Raw genomic sequence first — 14,885 nt, forward strand, 5'->3', positions numbered from 1 at the left:
TCACTACCGCTTGCCTTCTCCGATCTCACTACACCTCACTTGTACCATCATGCCCTCCGGCACCTCTACCCTTACTTGCCCTTTTCTGCCATGTAGGTTGGGAATTGTGTGAGGAAATGTGTAGTGGCATGTAAAAGATGCTATCTAGGTTAGAGAGGCAGGTGAGACCGCAGTGCAAGTGGAAAGGGTGCCTTGGGTTGCATAAATGGCTGGTGCAATGTAAGTGCAGAGGGGCTGGGGGAGATTGCGCAGGTGGGGAAGACTTACCTAAGCAACTTGCAATCTTCCCTGTCAGCTTCCTCATTGCTGATATTCCTTTCCAGCTTCCCTCAAGCAAGGAGTCGTGGGAAGCTGTCAGGAAGGGCTGGAAACTCGGTTTGATGATCACAAGACCACAGCTGACTGCAGCAATGTGGTGACATTGAAGCAGCAGCAGTGCAATGGTGGTGCTGAAGCAGCCTCAACGTCCCCAAATGTCATTCTCACAGGAGTAATGGATCCTGGTATTTCGCAAATTAGCCCCTTGAGTTACCTTGGATCAGAAATGGTTGCCCTACGATACACAGTTTCACCTTCTTGAAGGTTACAAACAGACACAGAAATGTAAGAGATTTAGTAGCATAGAGATTTTAATACCATATTTATCTCATTGGAAGATGGTGGTCCTCCCATCCAAGTAATGCAGCTGACATTCAGCAGTACTAGATGCAGACCTGTAGAAAGTGGAGACCCCTCTTATAGGAAACCTAAGCAAGAGCACCTTATTCTTGCTCTTTTCTTCTTGCCCTCCGAACATAAAGGGAGAGTATTTCTCATGGGGACCCTCATGGGGGCTGCAAAATCAATTGGTGCAAAGTCTGTATTGAACAAACACTCTCAGCCCCTGTCCCTGGAACACAAGGAAATGAGTACTAATAAGCCCTTCTTTGGGACTAAGAACCAGTACACTCAGTGGGACTTACTAAGCTGTAAACATATGTACAGTGCACAAACTTTAGGGATATAGTATGTGGGCACAAAAATACATATTATTGAGGTCAATATTGCCAGAATTTGTGTGTTTGTTGTGCAGGAAGCAGGGGAAACCTTTGCAGGGAAGGCTTTTAGACTCCAAGCATCTCCCACAAGGCTGTATATTTACCTGGAGTGCAAACTTTGGGCACTCCAAAGGTTGCACTCCAGGTAAATAAAGCGGCATTGAGCTAAAATGATACTTCCTACAGAAGAAGCATTGATAACTTCTTGCTTAGTGAACCAAACTTCCTGCAGTTCCCTCTCTTCCTCTCCCTCCCCCCTCTGTGTGTGTGTGTGTGTGTGTGTGAGAGAGAGAGAGAGAGAGAGAGAGAGAGAGAGAGAGAGAGAGAGAGAGAGAGAGAGAGAGAGAGAGAGAGAGAGAGAGAGAGAGAGAGAGACTGGATGGTTTGTGTGCATATCTGGTTCAATTAATGTTACAAATGGGGTATCTTATTTTACAAGTACTTTTTAAAAGCAGGTAACAGTAATTTAATTTTATCATAGATTTGCTCATTTCAGAATGTGGCTTTTGACCAGTGGGTATATATATGTAGGGGTGCCCATATTACAATGTATCACATAAATATATATTTAAAAAATCCAGCTCCACCACAAATGACATGCCTAGCTGATTAGATTTTTGTATGTGTTAAAACAAATGTTCTGTTTAACTTCCCTTTCTTTGGAAGGCTCTCTAAGGAAATTCTTCAAAGCCCTCTTCTTTTGAGTAAATATGATAATGCTAACAACTTTTCTGCTGGTTCTACTAACATAAGGAAATCAATTTATGCATTTTTTAAAATTACTGAGCTTAGTCTGCTTTGCAAAACCGAAGAGAGATAGGAGAATTTATGATGTGAAAATGCTCAAAAATCACATGAGAAGGAGAAAGTGTGAAAATACAAAAGCAAATAGTAGAGGACAACAGTAGAAAAAGGGAAAATGTGAAGAAAGGGAGGGGAAGAAACAAAAGGCATTGATTCCGACTCTCTCTGTTGCAGTAAAACCAGACATTAAAATTAAATCTCAACTTTTTACATTTCTATAGTAGTATGCACTAGCCATTTCTATATTGGCAAATCAGTCTAATTGGTAAAACCCAAAATCATAATATCATTTTTTTCCACCTCAAGCATAAAGTCCAGAAGCGGTTTCCACTGTTCAACCCTTTCTTGAAGATTGTTATTGTCATTAATATTGGTACTATTGGTACAATATTGTACCAAATATTGGTACTATTGGTACCCTATTGGTACTATTGGTACCATATTGGTACTACTAGCGTACAAAGAGGAACAAAGAGTATTGTACTGTATTGTATGAAGAAGACAATAGACATATTAAAATACTCACTGTAATCTGATATATAATTTCTTAGAAATTGACTTCACCTAAGTGGATATAGGATGCAGGATGAAACAAAGGAAAGTCGAAAATTACATCAACTATCAATTATGCAAAACAATTCCAAAGAGATTAATGTTATTTCTCACATTTAGTTTAAATCTTTTAAAATATTTTTTTAAAAAACAGGAAATAATGACAAACCCAAATGAATAACTCAACAGGTCAGCTCCCACTTCTATTTCTTTTAGTCAAGTGTCATGTCTGAAAACTCAACTATTCTTGAAGTTTTCATAGATTATAAATATTGCAAATAAAGTCAAAGATATTATAGGCACTTTTAAGAACCTGCAATCTATCCAGTATCATGTAAAGAATCCTGTTTATATGAGTCCAAAATGCAACCATTAATAAAGACCAAACAATATGAGTTAATGTTCCCAGTTTGAATTATATCTTCAGCAATAAATCTGATTGTAACTAAACCTTACTAATCATTGTCTGAAGATTATAATTTATATAAATAAGAAAATAATGCCCTGTTGTTTTAATGGAACCTCCACTGATTTACCAAGATTGGCCTTCAAGACTGGAGAGGTTTGTAAATAGTATCAATTTTTATAAATTTTCTTCATGCTCCTTTTTTTCCACTTTAATAAATGATGTGAAATTTGTTAAGTATGGAAAAACTTTCAAAATAGGTTTACACAATCATTTTCTGTTTATTATGATATGCAGGATTTAAGCTTGACAAATAGCTGTTCAAAGCTTGGACATATACTTTTTAAAGCTTTTCCCATTTTTTAAAATCTGTTATTCCATAGCCAGAATAGAAAAGCATTCTGGTACATTAACCTAGTGGGAAAAAATTCCATTTGATTCTTAGAGGGGAAAAAAAATCAGCTAAACTTTAAGTCTCTTCTCCTGTGCCAGATGCTACTGAGGTTACCCACTGCTATCATCACTTAGATATTCCCACTTAAACCCCCAGGGTATGTGATAGAAATGTCTTTAGAACAAACTTTTATTCCTCAGACAGAATAATCTCTTTTTGACTCTCAACAAATACTTCTGTAGCCACAGAAATCACAGCATAGTGTATCCATCTAGTGGTGGATCAACACTAGTTCAGAAATTGCATTTCTTGAAGTAGTTTTCAAGTCAGGAATAAATGAGGCAAAAGAATGGGATGGAAAGAAGAGAGCGAGCGAGCGAGCGAGAGAGAGAGAGAGAGAGAGAGAAGGAGAAGGAGGGAGGGAGGGAGAGAGAGATAGAGATAGAGAGAGATATTCATCTTCAGGCATTTATTTTTTATTCACTATTTCATTCATTTATAGATTTTAATTGTTTTATAGCTGCATCACATGCGTAACTATCTATTAAATCTCACATCCACCGGTGTATTTTTTTAATAGTGACTCCTTCCTGAAAAAGTACCATGAGAGTTTTGATCAGAGAGTTTCTTATTCTCACAACATGCTTGTCTGAGTCCTGGGGAGAGTGGAAAGTTGTGTGAAATTTCTAACTTACAGAAACCACCCAATTAATTAACTTGAAAAGGTCTGAATTATCCCATACTGGGACTTGCTACGGGCTAAATTATCCACTCTGATCAACCAATTCTCCTTTGGATTGTGTACTCTACTCATTTCCAAGACATGTCCTAAACAGGCTGCAACAATGGAAACTCTCAACTCCTATCACTCTTTTCTTTTGTAATTTCTATCCCCTGCCTGCTCAAAAAAGTAATGAGAGTAAGTCCCTGCAAATCTCTCAAGGGTGGCATTGATTTCCATGAAACCAAGGCAGATTGATTGATTGATTTCTGGGAAGAAAGAAAAATTCAAAGGCAAGAAGAGAGAATGACAGCTTTTCAGCATGTTTTGCAGTGCATGGGATGACTTCAAAAAATGCAGCTATAAGAGAGGCCCAGCCATCTTCTGTTGTATGCTACTGGCAGATATCTTTTCACTGGTGAAGAAATGGTTGGATCATTTGTATTGTGCAAACATGGTGTAGAGCAAGGGTGTCAAACTGCTGGCCTGCGGGCCGGTTGCATCATACAGAAACTGTGCCCATCCCAGCTCTGGCAATGCAAAAAAAGTCCCGATATGTCGTGACACGTCACTTGGCACGGCGAGTGTAACACCCATGGTGTAGAGGAATAACCTTGAAAAAGGAATGTGACAATGGTTATATAAACATCAGCCCAGCCCTGAAAAAGAGGAGAGGAAATAAAGGAACACTCATTTGTTTGTAGACAAAGAAACAACTTCTGACAGACTTGGATCTAGAGATGATGCTAAGAAATAATACCATTTTAGTAATCACTTTAAGACAGAGTCTCACTCTTTTACTTATTCAGCTGCATTGGGTAGAATGTATAATGGTACATATAATAACCTCAGGAGACAGTAGGAAGAGCCATACAGAGGGCAACCAGCATGTAGAAGATATCCGAGCCCACAAAAGGATTTCAGAAGGGACCCTCCTTATTTTCTGGAGAGTAAAAGGAGAAGAGGGGAGAAATTTGCAAGATTCTGTTAATATAGACTTAAAATTAAGATACAACTAGTTGTTCATTGTCTTGCTTTTGTCCTGACTGCTTCAAAGGGCTAACAGAATGGTAGTTTACACATTTGATTGCATTAGTACATTTCTCCTGTTTTAACCTATTTCTCATCTCATATTTTTCTTCCTGGTACAAGGAAAGGCAAAGCTTCTTTTAAAAGAGACAGAGCAAGAGAAATAATGTTAGAGGCAGGCAGGAAGGAAGGAAGGAAGGAAGGAAGGAAGGAAGGAAGGAAGGAAGGAAGGAAGGAAGGAAGGAAGGAAGGAAGGAAGGAAGGCAGTATTTGAATAAATTACAGAGAAACCCCTACATCAAGAGAAAATTTTGCAAAAGTAGGTGCAAATTTTCATGCGGGATTTTTGGCACCAAATATTTTATAACTCTGGTTTGTTTATTTATGCTTTTGCTAATGTCTGTGCTGCCTCAGGTAACTCCAGGCAGCTCATATAATACAGTTAAAAACCCAGCAAGTATTGACAACCTGACACAGCAATAGGATGGAGCAAAACTGTTCTTTCAAAAGTACTGAAACTGTGGCAAACGAAAGAGAGTCAACCTTAGCAGTGTGCTGCATTATTCAGTTTGGAATCAAGCAGTCAAACCTATCAACTATTCAAGAGAAGCAGCAGCAGAGAGGCCGGCTTAACATATCTTACCCTTGCTGCGATTCATCTTTACCTCCTAAGGTGAGAAGCAGATGTTTTCTTTATAATAGTGCTTATATGTTAAATCTATATCTTTAAGCAACCTATTTAAACCACAGTACATCTTTGCATTTTAAATTTAGAAATAAAGAGAGGAGGGGGTAGAGCCAGACTAGGGAAAACCAAGACAGGGAATAAACAGATGACAGTCACCGGGATATATGACAGAGTCAACGCAATAGATCAGAATAAGGTCCTAAATCAATTTTATTTCCACAATTCCAGCTTCCTAAAGAGGTGGGTGGCAGTAAACCAATTATTATGCAACTTAATGAACTAATTAGCAAAATCAGAGCAGTCATAGTACTGGGTATTGACTGACTGATCTGAATATAAAAAGTAGAATTAGGTTTCTTGTATCAAAGTTTTCCATCCTGAAGATTGCATCATAACTTTTACAATGTTTTTAATTTGGGTTCAGACCACTAAATACAGGACGAGAAGCTGAGACTGTGGGAAAGAATTTCTTAAGTATACTTCCATAAAAAAGTCATTATTTGACTTGATAAGCATCACAGAGAGCCTGATCGATGCATATTAATAGTATATTCAGAGTAAATATACACAAGACTACATATATGAAGTAGAAAATTCCACAGACCCTTTCATCTAGTATGAAACAGCAGCAACAATAACTGATTACAGTTCCTTGCTTCAACCCATGGCCTCCGAAAGAACCGAAGCAGAGTTCCACCAATCAGTTTTGTGGCACTTCTATAATGCCCAACTGTAGAACGTATGTGGAATCATTCAGATGACAGCTTATCATTCACACATGTCCAGGTCTTACTTCAGATGCTGGAACTTGTTTCATCCTTCCAAGTGTTCCAGAACTCCTATATTGTCAGAACTATATACAGGGAAGCCACATGGGGACCCAGCATTGTTTTCAGAATATGATAATTTTTCTTCATCCCATTATGTCATCCCATCCCACCCGGTCAGGCAGGGAAGGTATGTTGTAGATCCCATCAGCCAAAGAATTCTGATTGGAGGAGCCCAAGAAAAGAGCTTTCTTGGTTGCTGTCCCCGCCCTATGGAATATTCTTCCCCTGGAGGTGAGGGGAAAGAAACTGACCTTCTGGAAGAAACATGGTTCTGCAGAATCTCATGGAGTGCATGGAGAAGCATATAGTCGTGGGGCAGCTTAGCATCCTGAAAGCCCCCCCCCTTTTAATTAATTTTTAACATTGCTTGCCTCTGTTAAATACTTTTTAATGTTTTTATTGGTTTATTTCTACACTGTCTAGAGTCCCTCTGTGAGGGAGATAGGCAGTTTTGAAAATTGATGAATAAAATAAATAAATGAATCTGAAAGGCTCCAATTTATTTCTTTTATATTTAAAGCATAATCATAATCCTATCTTTAGGAATAAACACTTAGCTGAGACTAGTGGTTATGCCCCCTCCTGTTTAGATTAACTCAGCTGAGGTGTGGCAGGAGGGGAATGGAAGAGTTCCCAAACCACTGCATCAGTTACCTTACCCAGCTGAAAAATGTGTGTTGTTACATTTCCAGCTTGCTGAGTAGCTAGTATGCTGACAGTAAAATCTTAAATCCATGTGTCCCAAAGGTGCTTTTTTTCATGAGGCAACTGGATTTTCTTGTTTTTCTTTGAAGGCGTTTCGCTTCTCATCCAAGAAGCTTCTTCAGTTTTGACTGGATGGTGGGGAATGGCAGGATTTATACTCCTTGTAGACAGCCGATCTTTTGTATTTTTTTAGCAAGTCATTGATGCCACCTGGAGGCTTATCGGTGTCTCCAGGGCCACCTGAGTAATGCAAATGGGTGTGGAGCCTTCTTGGAACTGTTGAAAGGATTGTGTTGTAGACTGGAGATAGATGATGTCGGATCCCTCCCCCTCTGTTGAGAGGGGGCTGTTCAATTTTGACATAGATGCCTTTTTGAGGAATCCGACATCATCTATCTCCAGTCTACAACACAGTCCTTTCAATGATGATGTTACCTAGTTAGGGTTATGAAACATCTGCAAGAAAACAAGCAAGCTGAGAGAGCACCAAGGACCTCTCATTTCAACCCTCAGTGACAAATATTTTTCTTCATTGGTACAAATCATCATGGAAAAATCTTTCTCACTAAAACGTGACAGCACTCACTCACTCACTCACTCACTCACTCACTCACTCACTCACACTCACTTCAGGCACTGTCCTAGCAAAACAGGGACATTTTGCATAACTCTAGAGTCATGCAGAAAAATTCTGTTGTATATTATCACTTCCCGGATCTCATTCAATTGTTTTACTGTCTTCATTAAGAAAAGAGAGTTTTGGAGAAATTCTTATGGTGAAATAGGGTGTTTTCATTTAGTAATGAGGCAAACAATACATGAATGGGAATGCCCTAATTTTCATTGTATAATAACCTCCCAGAGTCACCCCATATTTTAGTGCAATTCCCACGGGAAGTGCTCCTAATAGAACACCCATTGTTTTGTTTTGTTTTTCGTTTTAGATTTGAAAGGATGAGCAGACAGAAATTTTGGAATGAAGAAAATGTGTGAAACAGAAAACACTGCAAGAGGAACCCACTTTCACCATTAGTTCAAAGGGGACATTCAGAATGATTTCTCCAACAATATAGAGAACAAGGCAGAAAAAATTAAAGCTTTTCTTTCAGTGGAAGAAAAACTTGTGAGAAATTGTAAGGCAGATTTTGATGCAACCTTGTTATACTTCAAAGGAAATCCCTTTCTTTTCAGTGAGAGGTACAGTACCTTCAGATACTGTAAATGATATGCAATTATAGGACTGTAGTGTTAGTGATAGAATAATGCTCTAGAACAGGGGTGTCAAACTCAATTTCATTGAGGGCCGCATCAGCATTGTGGTTGCCCTTGTGGTGCCGGATGGGTGTGGCTTACTGGGTGGGCGTGGCCAGCTTTACATCATTCACGTCAAGGGTGCCTGTGGGGGCCTGGGCAGGAGTGGAACAGATCTGAGGGTCTCTGGCAGAAAGGGGTGGGACGGGGCAAGGGCCAAGGCATTGTCCACCGGAGCAAGTGCCAAGATGGCCACCACAAAATTGTACATTGGCTCCCAGCTGGCCTGGGCCAGGGCCAAGGCAGTGGGGGCCGTTCCCTCACTGTTTCCAGGATGGCTTCGCAGGCCATATGAAACCACTTCATGGGCCGCATCCGGCCCCCGGGCCTTGTGTTTGACATGTCTGCTCTAGAACATTAGTGAGTCAAGAATGAAAGCAATTGTTGAAGAGAAGGATTTAGCTGATAACCCTCTAAGATAAACTACTATTTAGAAGAGAAAACAAACATTATTCTTTAGCAAAGTTATATATCAATTCTCTTCCTTATGAATTTTTGAACTCTTTCATTTGCATGTGATCATGGTTACTGATTCTATCTGGCATAGTTTAGTTTTTTTAAAAAATAATAATAATATACTATTAAAGGAAATAGTAGTGCATGCACCAATCAAGAACTCTATTGACTATGTAGCCATCATGTATCCATGATTCTCATGAATTGTTCCCAGTTGTGGAGTTAAGCTACGAGAACACACACAAGTATAAGTAATACTTGAAAGCAAACAAAGTGTATATTTGTGTGATGAGTAATCTACAGAACTATCATAAGAATCAGGAAGTCATAAGGCTTTTAAAACTAAAATGGAGTTGTTATAAGGAAATCAACCATTTAATATGATAGACTGACATTTAGGGTATTGCATTTATGCAGACCACACTTTCAATGATAAGGAAATGTACTTTTGATAATAAAGCAATATAATTACTCATCATTGGGATTCATAAACATTGAAATGAACATCAACTTTGAACTTAGTGAAGAACTTCACAGAACTTTTGAAAGCAATAAATATAAGATAAAGCAATGTCTGATTTACATTATAATATTGTATTGATATGACTTGGGGCTAGCTTTATTTATTTTTTCTGTTTTTTTTTAAAGTACTGTCAAAATACATTTTGAAAGAAGAATTTGGGGGGGGGGTCTGTCACATAGAACATTTGAATTGTTTCAAAGAGGAAGAAAAACCTAAAGCAAGATTGTTAGAAAGAGAACATTTCCAATACAATTTGTCACCCATGCATAAATCTTGCTGACATTTTCAGTCACTTTAATAGCCTGCCCATTTTATAAATCAGTAGAAACTTGCACAGTTGCAAAAAAAAGTGTATGTTTTGAACATCTCATTTGCATACTTTACCAAAAGCCAATGAGGCAGTGGAAGGCAACACTGGTGATCATAATAAGTGTTTGGGAACAGGCAGAAAGATCACTAATGGTTTGCCTTTAGGGATTTTTGTACTCCATAGGGGATGAAAATGAGAAGTATTTTTCAAACAGTAGGGGGTAAAGGTTTAAAACTAGAAACACATGGAGTGATAAAGATGCCAATGCCACAGGGTGCATAGTGGGGAAAAATTACAATGTAAAAAATTGTAATTTCAGCATTAGACAGTAATAATCATGTTTCTTCATTGTTATTAAAGCATGACCCTTAAAGCCACATAAATTAGATATAAGTTTTGGAAGAAGTTTATTAATCTTCCATGGGAATTATTAGGAAATTTTATATTCATGGGAAGAACAGATTTTTACTAATATATAAATACATATTTCTGGAAAAAGATAACTTTGAAGAGGTTTATATGCATTCTGTTATATTGGGACATTTAAAAGTTTTTGCTTACTTATATTTACTAGCAGGTAACGTGAAACTCATCTCTTTTTCTCCCAAGCTCATAATGATCACCTCTTAATGTAAGGCTGAGCCATAAAACCACAGTCTTTTGTACTTTTAAAATTGGTGAAGAAGAGCTATGCATTGGCATTAATTTAAATGAATCTAAGCAATTAATAAATTGTCTTAGATCATGTGGAAAATTGGACCACAATTATTGTTCAAATACATACACAAGATAAATTAATGAACTACTAAATACTAAATGTAGTGAAACCATATCTGTTAGTCAGTGCTCTTTTAAGGATGAATAGCCTGTCACCTGTCTATAGATCTCTACTTTGAAAAATAATAGGGTTAAGTGTGGATCAGACTGATGCCAGTCTAGTAATGGCATCAGAAGCCAATGTGATGCTTCTCGCAAGCTCCTAAATGGAAGTGTGCTACAATAGTTTTCCTTTCATGTCCCTCAGCAGCTGGTCTCTGTGCTGCTTTGGTATTAAAGGTATTATTTGGCCATTTGATCAGGAGCCATTGATCGTCTCTTCTGCCATGAATAGAATGGATCTATTTGTAAAAATATTGGAAAGGGTTGATCACTCCAGCCTAAGGGAAATTATTTTGGAAGAAGTGTTTCTTTTTCTCTCTCCTGAATCTTATAACTGATTGTTCACATATTTGAATCCCACCACTGGTGCAATTCAAGGTACTGATTAACCTTCAAAGCACTATATGGCATGAAATCAGGCTATCTGAGGCTCCACCTCCTTCTGATTCCATCTATCTGTCCCATCAGATCCTATAGACCCTGCTTATAGTCACTCATGCCTTATTCACTTCCAGATTGGATTACAGCAATGCACTGTACATGGAGCGGCCCCTGAAGAGTATCCAGAAACTTCAGTTGTACAGAATGCAGTGGTGTGGGCAGTTAAGGGCAGTGAATGTTACACCTCTGCTCTGCAAACTGTATTGGCTGGCAGTTTGTTTCTGGGTCCAATTCAAGGTGCTGGTTTGAAAGGCCTTCATCACATGGGATTGGGCTATCTGAGGGCCAGCTACCCCCAGTTACATCAGCTTCTTGAAGATAAGGTATGCTGTAGGTGCCATGACTAAGAGACTTACCTATGATGCTTCCCAGAAGATATGCTCTGCCTGCTGTGGTTTTCTCTTTCTCCTCCCCCCCAAAATTAAATTGGCCCCATCTCTTCTGATTTTTCACAAGGCCCTCAAGACTGGTTATGCTGCCAGTCCTGAAGATTTGTTCCCCGATGGCTCTATTGCTGAGGGAGCCATTTTAACCTTCCTTTTGCCCAGGGTTAGCACTTTTGTTTTAATTTTATTATTTATTATTGCGATTTTTAGATTTTTATCTGCTTTTTTATTGGCTGTTATATGTATTGTTGTGTTTGTTCATAACTCACCTTTTTCAGTGCTATTTTTACTTTGGATGGTTACTAAATGGACTGATGTAAGTTGAGGACCACTTGTAGTTACAAAGAGACAATCATTTATTTATACAGATAAATTTCTCAAGCTAGAGGAAGATTCTCTCTTCCCTCCCCATATCAGTTTGAAGCATTGAAGCCTCTGATCTGGATTGCTAAACCTGCCCCTGTAAGTCTTAGGGCTGCCTGAACTCTTGGCATTGCCGTTCTAATACAGGTACTCCTCCAGTTACACTGTTCATTTAGTGATCAGCACTGAAAAAAGTGACATGACTATTTTCCCCACTTATGACCATTGAGGCAACCCCACGGTCACGTGATCAAAATTCAGATGCTTAACAATTGCTTCATATTTATGACCGTTGCAGTGTCCCAGAGTCACGTGATCCCTTTTTGCGACTTTCCAACAAGCAAAGTCAATGGAAAAGCCAGATTGACTTAACAACCAAGTTACTAACTTATCCACTGCAGTGATTGTCTTAACAACTGTGGCAAGAAAGATGGGACCAAACTCATCTAACAAATTTCTCACTTAGCCACCAAAATGTTGGATTTAATTGTGGTCATAAGTCAAGTACTACCTATATCAGTGATGGCAAACCTATGGCACGCATGCCAGAGGCAGCACTCAGAGCCCTCTCTCTGGGCACGCACGCCACCCCAGCCCTGACTCATCCTATGGCCCCCTCCTCACCAGCAGCCCCCAGGAGGAGAGTCGCCCCCAAGTGTGGCCTGCGCGGAGGAGCACAGCCAAGGACATGGCAGGCGGGCAGTGGGGACAGGACTCTACCCTCGCTCCCTGTCATGCGCAATTGATGCTGTGGGGCATGGGTGGAAGGCATGGCCTCCATGGTGCTACTGGGCTGCCTGGGCAATCTGTGGCAGGCCGTGGCGGAAGTGAGTGGCCCTGCGGGTGGGCAGGGTAGGGGCGGGGTGGGGTGGAAGGGTGGAGTGGGCATGATGGGGGCAGGGCTGGTTTTTGGGCACTCGGTGTCTAAAAGATTTGCCATCACTGACCTATATAGTAGGTCTGAACATATGTTTCAGTATCACCCTTGCAATTCTTATATGTACAGCTGTATATAATATAATGCCATCTATACGGAGCATATCTGGGCTTTTGTGAATTGCTCGATGGCTTAACTTCAGTAAAACACCTAAAAGTCCTATTTCACTAATTAACCTGCATTTCTTATTTTTTTAAAAAAATGCAAAAATGTATTCTCTGTCAGTTTTCAAGCAGCTGCTATAGGTAAGAGAATCATCTACAGTTCTGCTCTCGGAGTGGGGTTATTTTTTTCTGGTTTTTAAAGCTTCTGCTATCTCCAACACATCTGTTTAATACACGACATTTTAAGATCCTGTTAAATTAGCAAATCTGCGTTCTTCCATCTAATGAGTATTCCTATCCAGACCCATTATCCTGCATTTTGCAAATAAACAGATCATAATGTATCACTTTTGATAATAAACAGGCCATTTAGGAAAAGGAAACTTGTGCACACATATGAGAACAGGTGGGCTGAAGGAATTTGCCAGACTGCATTTCACATCCCAGAAAAAAAAAGAGTCTGCATCTCACTTCTTCCTTTTGCCAGCAGTTAAATCAAAACTTCTAACAACTGGGACCTCAGCTGGATTAGTTCTGATCATGGCAACACTAATGACACTTTTAACAATTTCTTGGTGAGATTACTACAATTTGTATTTCTGTAGAAGGCCTTTAATCTTTCAAAAGAAAATATCACCTGTCAGATAGCTTTACCCTCTCAGTTTACCACCAAATATAACTCAAACTGAGAGTTTAATAGAAACATAAAGATTTAACTACAAAATAAAGTCTCTAGTAACCTACTGAGGGAGCAATATGGTAGCTGATGATAGAGGCATTGGAAGGCTGCAGAAAAGGACACATGAATAAACTGAATTTAGAAGAATTTGGCATTATATCAAATTTGGATTGACTTTCTCTTCTCACAATGAGTTAAGAATAAATTTAATTTTGATATACCTGAACATCGAGTATGTTACAATAGATTTCCCTCCATCCAACATAGATTAAAAACAGGGACATAAACCAGATTTACATGAACCTCACATCTGGTGATGAAGTGTGCAGTTTGGACAGATCTTTTGTTCATTGGGGCAAAGTGATGTCAGGTCAAAAAAGGTTTTGTTTAAATTTGGGCTTCCACAAATATCTGTATCTTCAGAGTTTTGGGACATCATGAAAGAAAAATGAGTTTTAGTCACCTACCAGTGATTGGAAGGTGTACCTTATTAATAGGCAAGAATAGACAATCCAAACTAGCATTACAATTTCATGGTTGGGATGTAATTACTTTTACTAGGATAAACTCTGTGTGTTTCCTCAGTAGACGTGGTTTTATTTCTTAAGCAGCCCTTATTTATTTCTCTGCAAGCACAAGGCCATTATAATCAATTCACCCTGTAATTTATTCACGTAGTGGTATGAAATATGTTGTTTCTGGGCCATTTTTCTCACTTTTCAATCTAATTTTTTTTGTATTTTATATCTGTCCAATAGGTTGCTAATTGACTAAAATCCAAAGAGATCATTTGAACAGTCTGATTTCCCTTAATTCTCAGGAGCATAATCATTATTTGTGAGTTTGCCTTCTCTGTAGAATGTAAAATGACAAATGATAGACTAAGAGAAAGATTTGTAAATGAATGATTTACTGGGTATACAAAAGAACCTGGCTGAAGTTTTAAAAATTAAAATTTAAATACAAAAGGATGCAGCAAGAAAATGACCTGGAATTTTTTTTTTTAAATTGGATCTACAAAAGAAGCTTGTTTAAGCTTTGAAGAAATATTTGGAATGGGCTAAAGAAGAATTATAAGAACTCAAATCCTATGAAATATATTTGATTGAATTAAACATTAACATTGTTAGAAGTAAAAAGAAGAAATATGAAGTTGATTTATTTGATCAAAATAAGACTTTTTTTTCTTTTTGCAACATGCTAGCAATTCTTTATGGACTTTTTGCTGACATCAGCATAGAAAAGTTGATGTTTTGTGGATTTGCTTATAGATAAAGGATGAAATATAAGATAAAAAAATCTGTTTAAATTTACAGGGGGTGAAGAGTTA

Source organism: Crotalus tigris, unplaced genomic scaffold (assembly GCF_016545835.1).
Source record: "Crotalus tigris isolate CLP2741 ecotype Arizona unplaced genomic scaffold, ASM1654583v1 scf7180000024369.3102671, whole genome shotgun sequence".
In the NCBI taxonomy this organism is placed as follows: domain Eukaryota; kingdom Metazoa; phylum Chordata; class Lepidosauria; order Squamata; family Viperidae; genus Crotalus; species Crotalus tigris.